Source organism: Schistocerca nitens, chromosome 9, assembly GCF_023898315.1.
Source record: "Schistocerca nitens isolate TAMUIC-IGC-003100 chromosome 9, iqSchNite1.1, whole genome shotgun sequence".
NCBI classification, from domain to species: domain Eukaryota; kingdom Metazoa; phylum Arthropoda; class Insecta; order Orthoptera; family Acrididae; genus Schistocerca; species Schistocerca nitens.
This window is the reverse complement of record NC_064622.1, coordinates 350,048,645-350,060,090: the sequence shown is the minus strand read 5'-3', so window position 1 is coordinate 350,060,090 and position 11,446 is coordinate 350,048,645.

Here is an 11,446-nt window from a genome sequence, read left to right as displayed (position 1 = left end):
GGAATGACTACACTGTTATGTCATCATCACAATCACCTCCAAATTTCACTTCCTGTTCTTCTTTCTCTCCTTAGAGATCTCCCTCCCCATGTCCTCCTCCTGTGGGATTTAATGCACATAACCATCTGTGGGATGGTACTGTGACTACTGACTGAGGCAGGACTGTTGAAGTCCTGCTAGCATAGCATGATCTCTGCCTCCTAAACACTGGAGCCCTCTCACACATTAGTGTAGCATGCAGCACTTTCTCAGCCATTATTCTTTCCACCTGCAGCTCTGGTTTCCTCCCCTCTGTTCAATGGGGAGTTAATTACTATTTGTGCAACAGCAATCACTTTCCAATCATCATATCTTTTCCTCAGTATCACTCGCCTGGACATCGTGCCAGGTGGACCTCTGCCACTGCCGATTGGGATGCCTTTTCCTTGGTTACCACCCCAACCACTTCACCACATTATGGCACTGATAAGTCCATATGGAGTTCGATCAATGCCATCCTTTCAGCAGCTGCATTGGTGATTTCTTCCTCCTCGGGTTCTCCCCGACAGAAGAGTATCCCTTTGCGGACCCCCAAAATTGCTGCAGCTATGCCATTGTGCCCTCCAACGCTACAAATGGTGTCTATCTCTCAACCACCTTGTGGCCTTTAAACAGTTGTGTGCCTGGGCCTGTAAACATCAGAAATGGATTTATTGGGAATTATATGTCAGTGCCATAGGACTGCATACTCCTTCTTCTGCCGTCCTCCTACTGGCGTCCTGGATAATTCCCTGAATGGCGTTATCCTCACCAGTCTGGATTCTATTGTTGATTGTTTTGCCCTGTCCTCAGTGTCGGCCCGCTATCTGCCCGCATCCATATTAAACACCATCTGGAATGACTCCGTTTATCTTTCCTTCCCCCCCCCACCTGTAGCCTTATAATACCCAGGTATGAGACATTCCTGGGGGTCCACTATTCACTGTTGCCCTTGCTCTCTGCTCTGACATGGCTCCTGGACCGGACTGTTTGCCCAACCAAATTCTTCAACACTTATTGGTGTACAGTGAACGTCATATTCAGGCCCTTATCTCTAGAGCGAAAAGGAATTTGTTTCCTAATGTCAAGAAAGCGTTGTTATTCCAGTTCTGAACTCAGGTAAATCACCTCATCGTATGGAAGGTTCTCATCTGATCACTTTAACCAATGTCCCCTGCAAGTTATGTGAACATATGGTAAGTTGAAGCCTGTACTGGATCCTGGAATCTCGGGACATTTTGGCTTCGACCCAGGATGGTTTTCACTGAGGCCAGTCAATTGCAGATAATTTAAGCCACCTGGACTCTGCTGCCCAAACTGCTTTCATCTGACAACAACTTGCTGCAGTCTTCTTATGATACCACATCGCGCCACCACATCCTTGCCACCTTACATGAAGGGGATCTCGAAACAGAACATTGCAGAACCCCATTCTCCTGCTTATGGAAGGTGATATGGGAGGCCTGTATCTGAAAAGTGTAACATGAAAGTAAGTTCTGGATAAAAATCGGGAGCATACCACAGTTTTGAGTGTCCCTCTCCTTTTAGTGGCTAACAATGGTCTGGTGGTGGCTGTGGGGCTTACGGTGTCCTCCACTTTGTAGGCTGATGATTTTTGCATTTATTTCTGTTCATTTGTGATAGGTATTGCTGAATGCAGAGTGCATGGGGCAATATATCAAGTTCAGTCTTGGGGTCTCATTCATGGCTTCCATTTTTTGGCTGCCAAGACCAGTGTTGTGCCTTTCTGTCGTCGCCATACAGTCCAACCCCATCTGGATCTGTACATTGATGGCCAATCCCTCAATGTGGTGAATTCTCATCTTTTTTTGGGACTGGTCTTTGATGCTTGATTGACATGGCTTCCTCATCTTCATCAGCTAAAACAGACATGTTTGTCACAGTTCAATGTTCTTCGATGCCTCATGAACACTAGCTGGGGTGCAGGTACAGCTCCACACAGCATTGGTCCAGTCCCATCTAGATCATGGGAGTCTTGCATATGGCTCGGCATCAGCTTCGATGTTACTGATGCTAGACCTGATATACTGATGGGGGATATGACTGGCAACTGGTGCTTTTCCGGCTAGCCCTGTGATCGACCCCCTAGCGCAGGCAGAGATTCTATCATTGCAAGTTCTGCGCCAACAACAGTTGATCATTTATGCGTTACGCATCTGCTGCTCCCCAGAGCACCTGAACTATCATCTCCTCTTTCCAGATATGGAGCTCCACCTGGGGTTATAATTGCTCTCCACATCTGGTCCCTTTTTTCTGAACTCTGGCTTTCCCCTTTACCACCACTTCTCCAGGCCTGCTCATGTACATCTCCATGTTGCATCCCCTGTCCATAGCTCTATCTCAACCTGTCACAAGGTCTGAAAGACTCAACTTATCCTGAGGCCATTCACCAGCAGTGCATTTCGGGGTTCATAAGTAGTCTACATTGATAGCTCGATGGTTGCCAGTCACACAGGCTTTGCTTATGTTCATGCAGGATGTAATGAACTCCACTCCTTGCTGGATGGCTGCATTCTTTCAGTTTGGTGTTGGTAGCCATCTCTCGTACTCTTGAGAATATTCATTGCTGCACCAGTGAGTCGTCCACCATCTGTAGTGACTCTTTGAGCAGTTTACAGGCTCTTGACCAGTGTTACTCTTGCCACCATTTGGTCTGACTCTACAGGATTCCCTTTTTGCCCTCAAACAATGTGAATGCTCGGTGGACTGTGCCTGGACACCGGGTCACATTGGGATCTGGGGAAATAAACTTGCTGATAGGCTGGCCATATTGGCTACTGACACGCTGCCTTTTGAAATGGTATTCTGGAATCAGACCTTTGATTGGTATTACGCTGCAAGTTCTGAGGATCTGGAATGAGTGATGGCATACTCCGACTTTGCTGGACGAACTACATGCGATAAAGAAGACCACGAATTTATGGAGGTCCTCCACGTGCACCTCTCGCAAGGACTCCATTGTCCTTTGCCAGCTCCATCAATACTTGGCTGATTCATGGTCATTTACTCTGTTACGAGGGTCTGTTCCACTGTTGTGATGCCTGTTCGACAGTGGTCCACATTTTGATGGACTGTCCTAATCTAGCTGCCCTGCTGTGAACACTTTATCTTCCTAACGTGCTACCCCTGGTGTTACTGGATGACGTCTCACAGGATGACTTGGTTTTACAGTTTATTCGTGGAGGAGGATTTTACCATTATCTCTAAGGGAGGGCGCTGCAGCCTTGTTGGACCATTGAGGGGTTGGCAGGATGTCCTGTTGCTTCCTCTGCCCTGAATGTGCAGCGGCTGTGTGGGCTTGGTAGTCCACCCCAGACAATGCCACAACCATTCTTTTGCTCTTCTTTCCCCTTCTCACATGTTCTGTTTGACTTGGTCTTCTTCCTCTGTTTTTCTGTGCTTCTCCCACTCTGTCCATGTCATTTATCTTTTATGGGTATTGTTAGGTGTGGTGTCTCTGGTACATGGGAAGGGGTATGTCTCCCATGGCAATTTGTGCTCTTGGGGGCTGCTGGCTGCTCCTGGACGGGGTGTCTCACCTACCTTTCTTCCTTTGCCCCCCTTTTCTTCTTCCTTGTTCCTTCCTCTAGGCTTTGCTGACCTTGGAGTGTTTTTTCCTTGGGTTTTGTGCAGTAGGCCTTTCTGTGGTATGTAGTTTTGCTGAGTTGCCTGTTCCAGATAGGAGAGGCTGATGACCTCTTAGTTTGGCCAGTTTAATCATTAAACAAGTCAATCAACCAAAATTCATTGCCTCTGTCATAAGATAATATTTCTGTTCCACTGTCAGAATGATTTTTAACTGCCAGTTGCTTAGTGTTTTTTTTTCTTTTGCAGCAATAAATAGCATATTTTAACTTCAATAATGGAAGACTGTGGAGGAAGAAGGGGGTAAGTCCATGTCAATGAACTTTACAGGGAAGTAATTTCAAAAAATGAACACACACACTCATACATCAATATTTTGATCCTGAAACCGTCCTTTATTTTCATTAATATATACTTATGGGAGGAACTGTGCATTTTTATAATAAACACAATTGAAACAGGTATGACACGAACCTGTTCACAGGCAAGATAGGTAATACCACAGTAGAACTACGAAAACACGCTTTGTTCATTCTTTGGTTAACGTTTACAAAAACATGAAGAGTTTATTCACTTGCTTGTTGTACTCCACTTATTAAACAATTTTGAAGCTCGGGTCGTTAATGCATATTTGTGCAGTTGCACTTGACTCATGAGGTAAGCTGGTTGAAATCCAGTTGGTGGATGAAATTTTAACTGCCAGTATTTGGTTGGCGAGGTGAGGAGAGAGAGTGGTGTAAAGCTCCTTATCACCAGTCTTTGTGCCTATGTCCTGGTTTAGATACTAAAACTCTCTGCAGTGTCTGATGAAGTGAAGGCATGTGACACTGCTGATGGTGATCTGTTCACCCGGATGGGGATGTTAAGCTCAGCAGCACCTCAGTGCTATTCATGAGGACTAGGCTGTGTGTTGGCGTCGGATTTCACCCTCTCCCTTCCTTTCATCCATAACAACACTAACACAACACTACACTGTGCAAACATTCATCAGTCATCCACGAGGCACAGATACACACTTAACATTTCATAACGGGTTGGCGGAAAGCAATGGCAAGCCACATCCACTAGGACCTGGCCATGGGCGGTAATGCAGGATTCCTGCATCTGTTCTCTTTAGCTCATATCCTGAGTACTGGATTATTAATTATTGGAAACAGTACATATCACTCATGGTAGTGAAGAGTAGGAGTCTTGGGCTTTAGGGGTGCCAAAGTATTAAAATGTTCAACATGTTAACTGCCATGAGGCCACAGCAGAGCCTGACCCATGATGCCATTTGCCCACCAAAGGCCACAAGCTCCATCTTCGGATGGCATGTTGGTAATACAATCAGTCACATGCAGCTTGTTGATGAAAAACATGCTGTAGATGAATGTGGCCTGGAAATGTGTTCTTAGGTTGGTGATGTATTATCAGTTTAGTCTTGGTCACACTTGTAGCTTCTTAAAGTTGTACTTGCTGTAGATTCCTTGCAGTATGATGTATTAACTTGTATTTATTGATTGCACCAGTGTACAAAAAAATCAGATACATCTTGCTCAACATTCTCTAGGCACCACAAAAATTACTACAATCTCATGGTCCAATATCGGTAACAAGGTCACTGCCTAGCAGTTTCACAAGAAAAAAGATAACAGAAATAGAAAAGTGTGAAAGAGATGCCACAAGAGTTACTAGAAGAACTCTGAAACTCATGGAGGGTCTGAAGCTTTGCAATGAGTGAAAAAGGTAATCACATTCTGTGAAACCTGCAACAAATGGCTCTGCCCACCTTGTTATTCACAGATGCACAGATTGCCAAGTACCCGAATGCTCAATTCTACTCAGCTACTCAAAAAACTGCATACTACGTATGTGATTGTTTCCTTTCTTCTTGTTCGTAGTTTACTTCTTGTTTGCAACTAATTTTTGTTTCTGATCCTTGTTGTGAAATAACTAACTTGAATTAGTTAGCATCCTCATTGCACACTAGTTCATAGGTTACACTGAAACATTACTTATCTTCAGGCATCTGAGATGATGTTACCAAACCCCCCCCCTCCTCCCCCGTCATCAAAAAATGTTGCCGTATGTGGGACATTTATAAGTAAGGGTAACTTCCCAAGCCAATCTTCTCATGTTTACTTATCAGCTTTGCATAATATTCTTATTGCTTGTTTCTGTGGAATACCCCCCCCCCCCTCCCCACACACACACACACACATACACAGAGTTTGACAATAATTTTCAATAATTTTTTTCCACTGCAGTATTTACTTTTTCTATTTTTTATATACTGGTACTCCTGGACTCGCTGCCTTTCATATTACTCCCATTTAAGTATTTAAAACATGTATATGCCTTATTTTCATTTATATTTTTCACCTTCCCCTTAACACAATGAAACCCGACCTTAAAAGTTTGAAAGACTGTCGTATTTATGCAACTCACTCCCTGAGGGGTTTGAAACTAGAACAGACCCACGATAACTCATGCCTGCTGCAAGACGCGATAAATGAAGTCCTGTACCTAGGTAAACTTCCAGGTTGATGACTAAGCTGATACCAGGACAACCTTCATATTAGTTCCTCTCATAAAACCTCCATACTTTTTTGGCTTAACTACGTATGATCCCCTTTTAGGGACTGACTCATTTTCTAAACAGAAGTGCCGGTCATTTGGAGGAGGACACTGTATGTAGTGCATAATCCATGCACTGAGCATGAAGATCAGATGCAACTCTTGTTCAAATGGATTTACTTTCACACCCATAATCCAGTGCAGCTGCCACTCTGTCATTCATTGGGTCATTATGTACCATCATAGTTATATCCCTTTGACAATGCAGGGATCAAATTGCTGATAGTTGAGCTGCAAACTCCCCAGGTATGCCAAGGAATAGGTGCCTGCTCAATCCAGGACTCCATGCAACAGTTACTGTGCCAGGTACCCTTTCCCGTGGTGGAGTCATGGAATGGCACACATGGGGAGAGGTGCACCTACAGTGAGTGGCATTCAGGGTGAACAAGCTGCAATGAAACAGATAAAACTGGTGGCCATGCCAACACAGCCATCTCATCAGCAAAGACACAACTCCGAAGTTACAACCCACAGCATTCACCTCTTTGGTCACACATTGGGATGACAACAATGGAAGAAGAAATGGGGGTCTTGGTATGCTCCAGAAACAATGAAGAATCTTTCGCAACATTTAAGTCATTGTTTTTCATTAAAAATATTCAGATAAATTTGGAGAAGCAGCTGCAAAAAAAAAAAAAAAATCTTATCTTTCATCAGGCCCTAACATTACAAACACACAAGGAACTATACCCTAACATGGAGCAAAGCAGAGTACATTTTGTTTGCCACATTCAGCAAAGAGCTGGACACTGGTACACTTATCCTAGCCTTCAATGGAAATCTTTTACCTGATAAGATGAAGGTTGTGGCTTACATGTGTGATGTCAATTATTATTTTCCCCTGTGTATGAGATAATTTAGGTGCCTGAGGTTTGGACATAGGTCCTTCTGCTGTATTAACGACTCTATCTGTGGGGTGTGTGGTAGGGCATTGCAACAGACGACTGACCTTGCAAACAACTGCCTTCATTCATAAAACTGTGCACAACACCACATGATCAGTGTTCAAGGTGGAGAAGAAGATTAAAGAATTCAAAACACTACCCTGCCTATCATATGAAGATGCTTGAAAAAGTGTGGACAACTCCATGCTATACACGTGGCATCAAACTTTGTAAACATAGTGACAAAGTCTGCACCTGACAGCAATGCCAAGCTCTCAAACACAAATTGCCGACACTAGCAACATCTCAAATCCAGTTGTCTAGCTGCGGGAGAGGCTCGGGTTACATCAGCCTCCAGACCCACAGCACTAGTGGTAAGCACCCCCCCCCCCCCCCAACCCAAGTACAGCTGAAGGTATCTCACTTTCCTCTGGCACCGGCAAAGAGCAGGACACCTCTCAGAATAAAATAGTTAAGGAACTTAACATCAACCAGTGGCTGACAGAGCCATAGGCTGCAGGTTGTAGAAAAGAACTGTCATCTTCTGTCCCAGATTTAAAACAGGAAAATCCTCACAGAAATTGAAACCTCACAGGGACAAAAAGAAAACATCAAAAGTGAAACTTAATTTTGCTGTTCTGCCTTCACCCTTCCTGAGACTGAATCTATGAAAACTGATGTGGAACCATGGTCTTATGTGTAATCTGACTTCTAATAAAATAACTTGTACTCACTATACACTTCACAGCTCTTCCAGACCAAACTCTGGCATTCCTTCAATGGGATTGTAACAGCTACCATCCCACTGTCCAAGCTCAGTCAGCTAATAACTACTCTGTGTGGCTCTACATTATTTTTGAAACAATTCTCCCTATAACACCTACATAAATTATACTCATATCTAGAGGGTGTCTAAGAATGCTGCCATGCTCATATGCTTGGTTGCCTTTAAAGAACATTTACGACTGAACAGCGTATTGGAGGCTTCGGCAGCTGATGTGCACTTGTCCATTGTGGTAACAATACTATAAAATTTGCCTTCTCCCTGACTGAAACACGCCATATCACAAGCCCTATCATTCCTTCTAATGGGGGACCTAAATTGCCCACAATCACCTGTGGGGCAGCAAAAACATATCTAGTAGGGACAAAGTAACAGAGCAATTAATTTTTGAGCTGGAGCCCTCCCTACTTGACATGAGAGATCCAACACACTGTAATACAGCACACAAATCTTACTCTACCATAGATACAAGCTACAGCATGAGCAGTGCATGAATGGCATTCTCTACTGAGTTCATGCAACATGTTCACCACAGAGTTGATAGTTAGTGGCCACAGCTCACGACTTGGAATACATAAAAACTTTCACAATGAAGAACATCCTGGTTTTTAGTGACTTCATGAGCTGTCTACAAGGAATACATCAGTGTACCCCAAAACATCCTGGTTTCCGATATGAGACCTCTTATCGGTCCTACACACTACTGGAACCACTATAACATTCATCTGAACACCATGCCACATTTTAGTACTAGGAAATGAATGTGCTACCAAATTAGCGAAAGAAGCAATGAAAAGACAAAAAAATTTAGTTTGCAGGATCAGGAATGAACTTATAACTGCAACTGATGCACCAAATTTGAGGGTGATCAATGGGTCCACTTAGGCATGGCATACCTCTCTTCAAGCCTCTCACAATAAGCAGTCAGACTGTCCTCTAAATTTCTCTTACGGCAAGAGGATCCACCCTTGTGCAGTTGTGGTAGTCGACATTTTCACCAAGTGTGCCCCTCTGGCTACCGTAATCTGAGACAGTGCTTTTCTTACTGTTGATATTTGACAGTGGGATAGCTGCTCAACATGTTTCATGAGAAAAAGTGAATATTGTAACAAAATTTAATGCACCTAACAGTTTTGTGCCAGTTCCCAGGGTGGGTGTGGAAGGAGCACCTTAACAGTCTTTGGCTGCATTGAGCCCCCACATTGTCATACACTACAAACATACAAATTCTAAAAATTGTTTAAGCCAATAACCTCTACTCCCTGCAAGTCTTCATTTTCTCATCCATTTTAGAAAAAATGAATGGGATGACCAGTCTTAATACAGTCTTCACTGATTGGTGTGGGACTTACACAAATTTTGGAATGAAACTAACTTCTGTGCCACATTATGATGTATTTTGTATAGCAAGTGTGTGTCAGAAACATCATAGATAAACTGCCTCTGGAACTGGCCTGGCGCTACTCCTTAAATAATCAAATAATTACTCTTCATTTTAACTGATATAACTGCAGGGTTTTCATGGAATATTATACGTTGTACTAATGAAGGGAAACACATTTTTTAACCTTGTTCCACAAACTTTATTATTACAACAAGACCTACATTTCACATTATAAACCTGTTTTATAGTACACAACTGGTCCCAAAGATGAGAACCGAGCAAAGATAAACAGGTGAAATTTTTAATTTATCAATTCTTGGCTTAAAGTATAAAAGTTATCGCTGTTGACAATTTTAACACAGTTACATATGGATATACAAAATTCATTATAGCAGCATTTACAATAACTATGTCTAAACATAGATTAGAGGAGAACTACACACAGGAAATGGAACCTTTGTCATTATTTACTACTGAATGGAGGCACCAAGGTTCTTCTCCTACATGAAATTTGTAATATTGTCTAGAAGTGGTGCAAAACTGAAATGAGTTTCCTCATTCAATAATAAATGAACTTCATAAAAAAATACAGCATAAAGAACAGTTTAGATTCAGTAAATAAGTTACAAGATGTTAAGATTCCAACAACTGCAAAATCAGCCTCTTTTATGGACACAATTTGATACCCTGAGTTCCTATGAAATATTGTATAGAGTATATGACGTCAGGAAGAAATTCCGCTCACAGCTGGTAAAATTGTTGTTTATTAAAAGACTGTCAGTTTTGTGGCTTTAAGCCACATCATCAGGTGTGGGTATGCCTATGATCTTTTAACATTGTTCACCTGATGATGTGACTTAAAGCCGTGAAACCCATCATGAGCAAAATTCTTCCTTACATCATGCCTTGCAACAGCTGAGGTTGCCCAGAATATAAAATTGTGTCACAATCATTGTATTTACACAAAAGTAATTGAGAAGAACAGCTGAGCATAATTAGTACAATGGGTGTTGCTTAAACAAAAATTTTATCTGCTTTCAATATTATAAGCAAGCAGATGGTATCGCAGTGGGCTCACCTTCACCCTCCTTGCTAGCAAAAATGCTCATGTCACATGGAAGAATGATTTTCTTAAGAGTGTAACATTGGCAAAAAATTTATCATAGGACTGGAAGGCTGGATTATTAGGTGTTTGAGCCTGAAATGGAATCAATCTTTAAATGGGCTTCAACAATTAAAAAAAAAAAAAAAAAAAAAACAGGCTCTCCTGGATGATCAGCACCTGTCGCCCATTGCATGATGGCAGGAAGCAAACACTGTCTCGGTCCTGATTGAGCTCTGGGATCTTCGCTCCCCCCCCCCCCCCCCCCCCTCGCTTCCCTTCCCTTCCCACAGGAAGACCCCTGCAAGATTGGATGATGATACTTGAATCCATGCCGAACATGCTACACACTAGCTTCACCCTGGAAGTAACTAAGCACAAACATAGCAGTAGGCTTAACAGCGTAAGCTTCCAATGAACAGTTAAATTTCTTTTATCAGCCCTTTTCAGCTCCAATGGGTGTGGCCCGAGCCCGAAGCTCAACTAATTAGTCCCAGAATGAGTATAAATAACACACAACAAGAAAGGGCAGTAGGCAGGTTCAATACTACGGTACAGCTTTAACCATCAAACACGTAAATGGCACGCAAAACAGAGTCAAACTTTAGCAACAAGGTTCTTACAACTTAAACTTAATAATGGCCAAATGTATAATTAAGCTAACAAGCTTTTAGAACTTACTATGCTAAAAAAAGCTTTGTACTGGTCAAACATATGATTACCACATTCAAATAGAATACACTAACAGAGCTTAGCAACATGTCTTTTAAAACTTATTACACTAAACTTAATTCTGGCCAAGCTCAATGACCACTACATTCAAACAATAAGCTACTGTCACCCAGATGCACTACATGCTCATGGAGCCACAACCGCAGTGCAATAGTTTAACCTTAACAGGGTATAGCCATGCAAGCCAGGTTGACCACTGGCCACGCTTTGCAGACACTAAGATGCTGTGAAAAACAATGTTAAATAACCAGTGCAACTGTACTCAGCTCATCAGTTGCAGCCAAACACCCTTACTTAAAACTTACTAACTGCGGTGG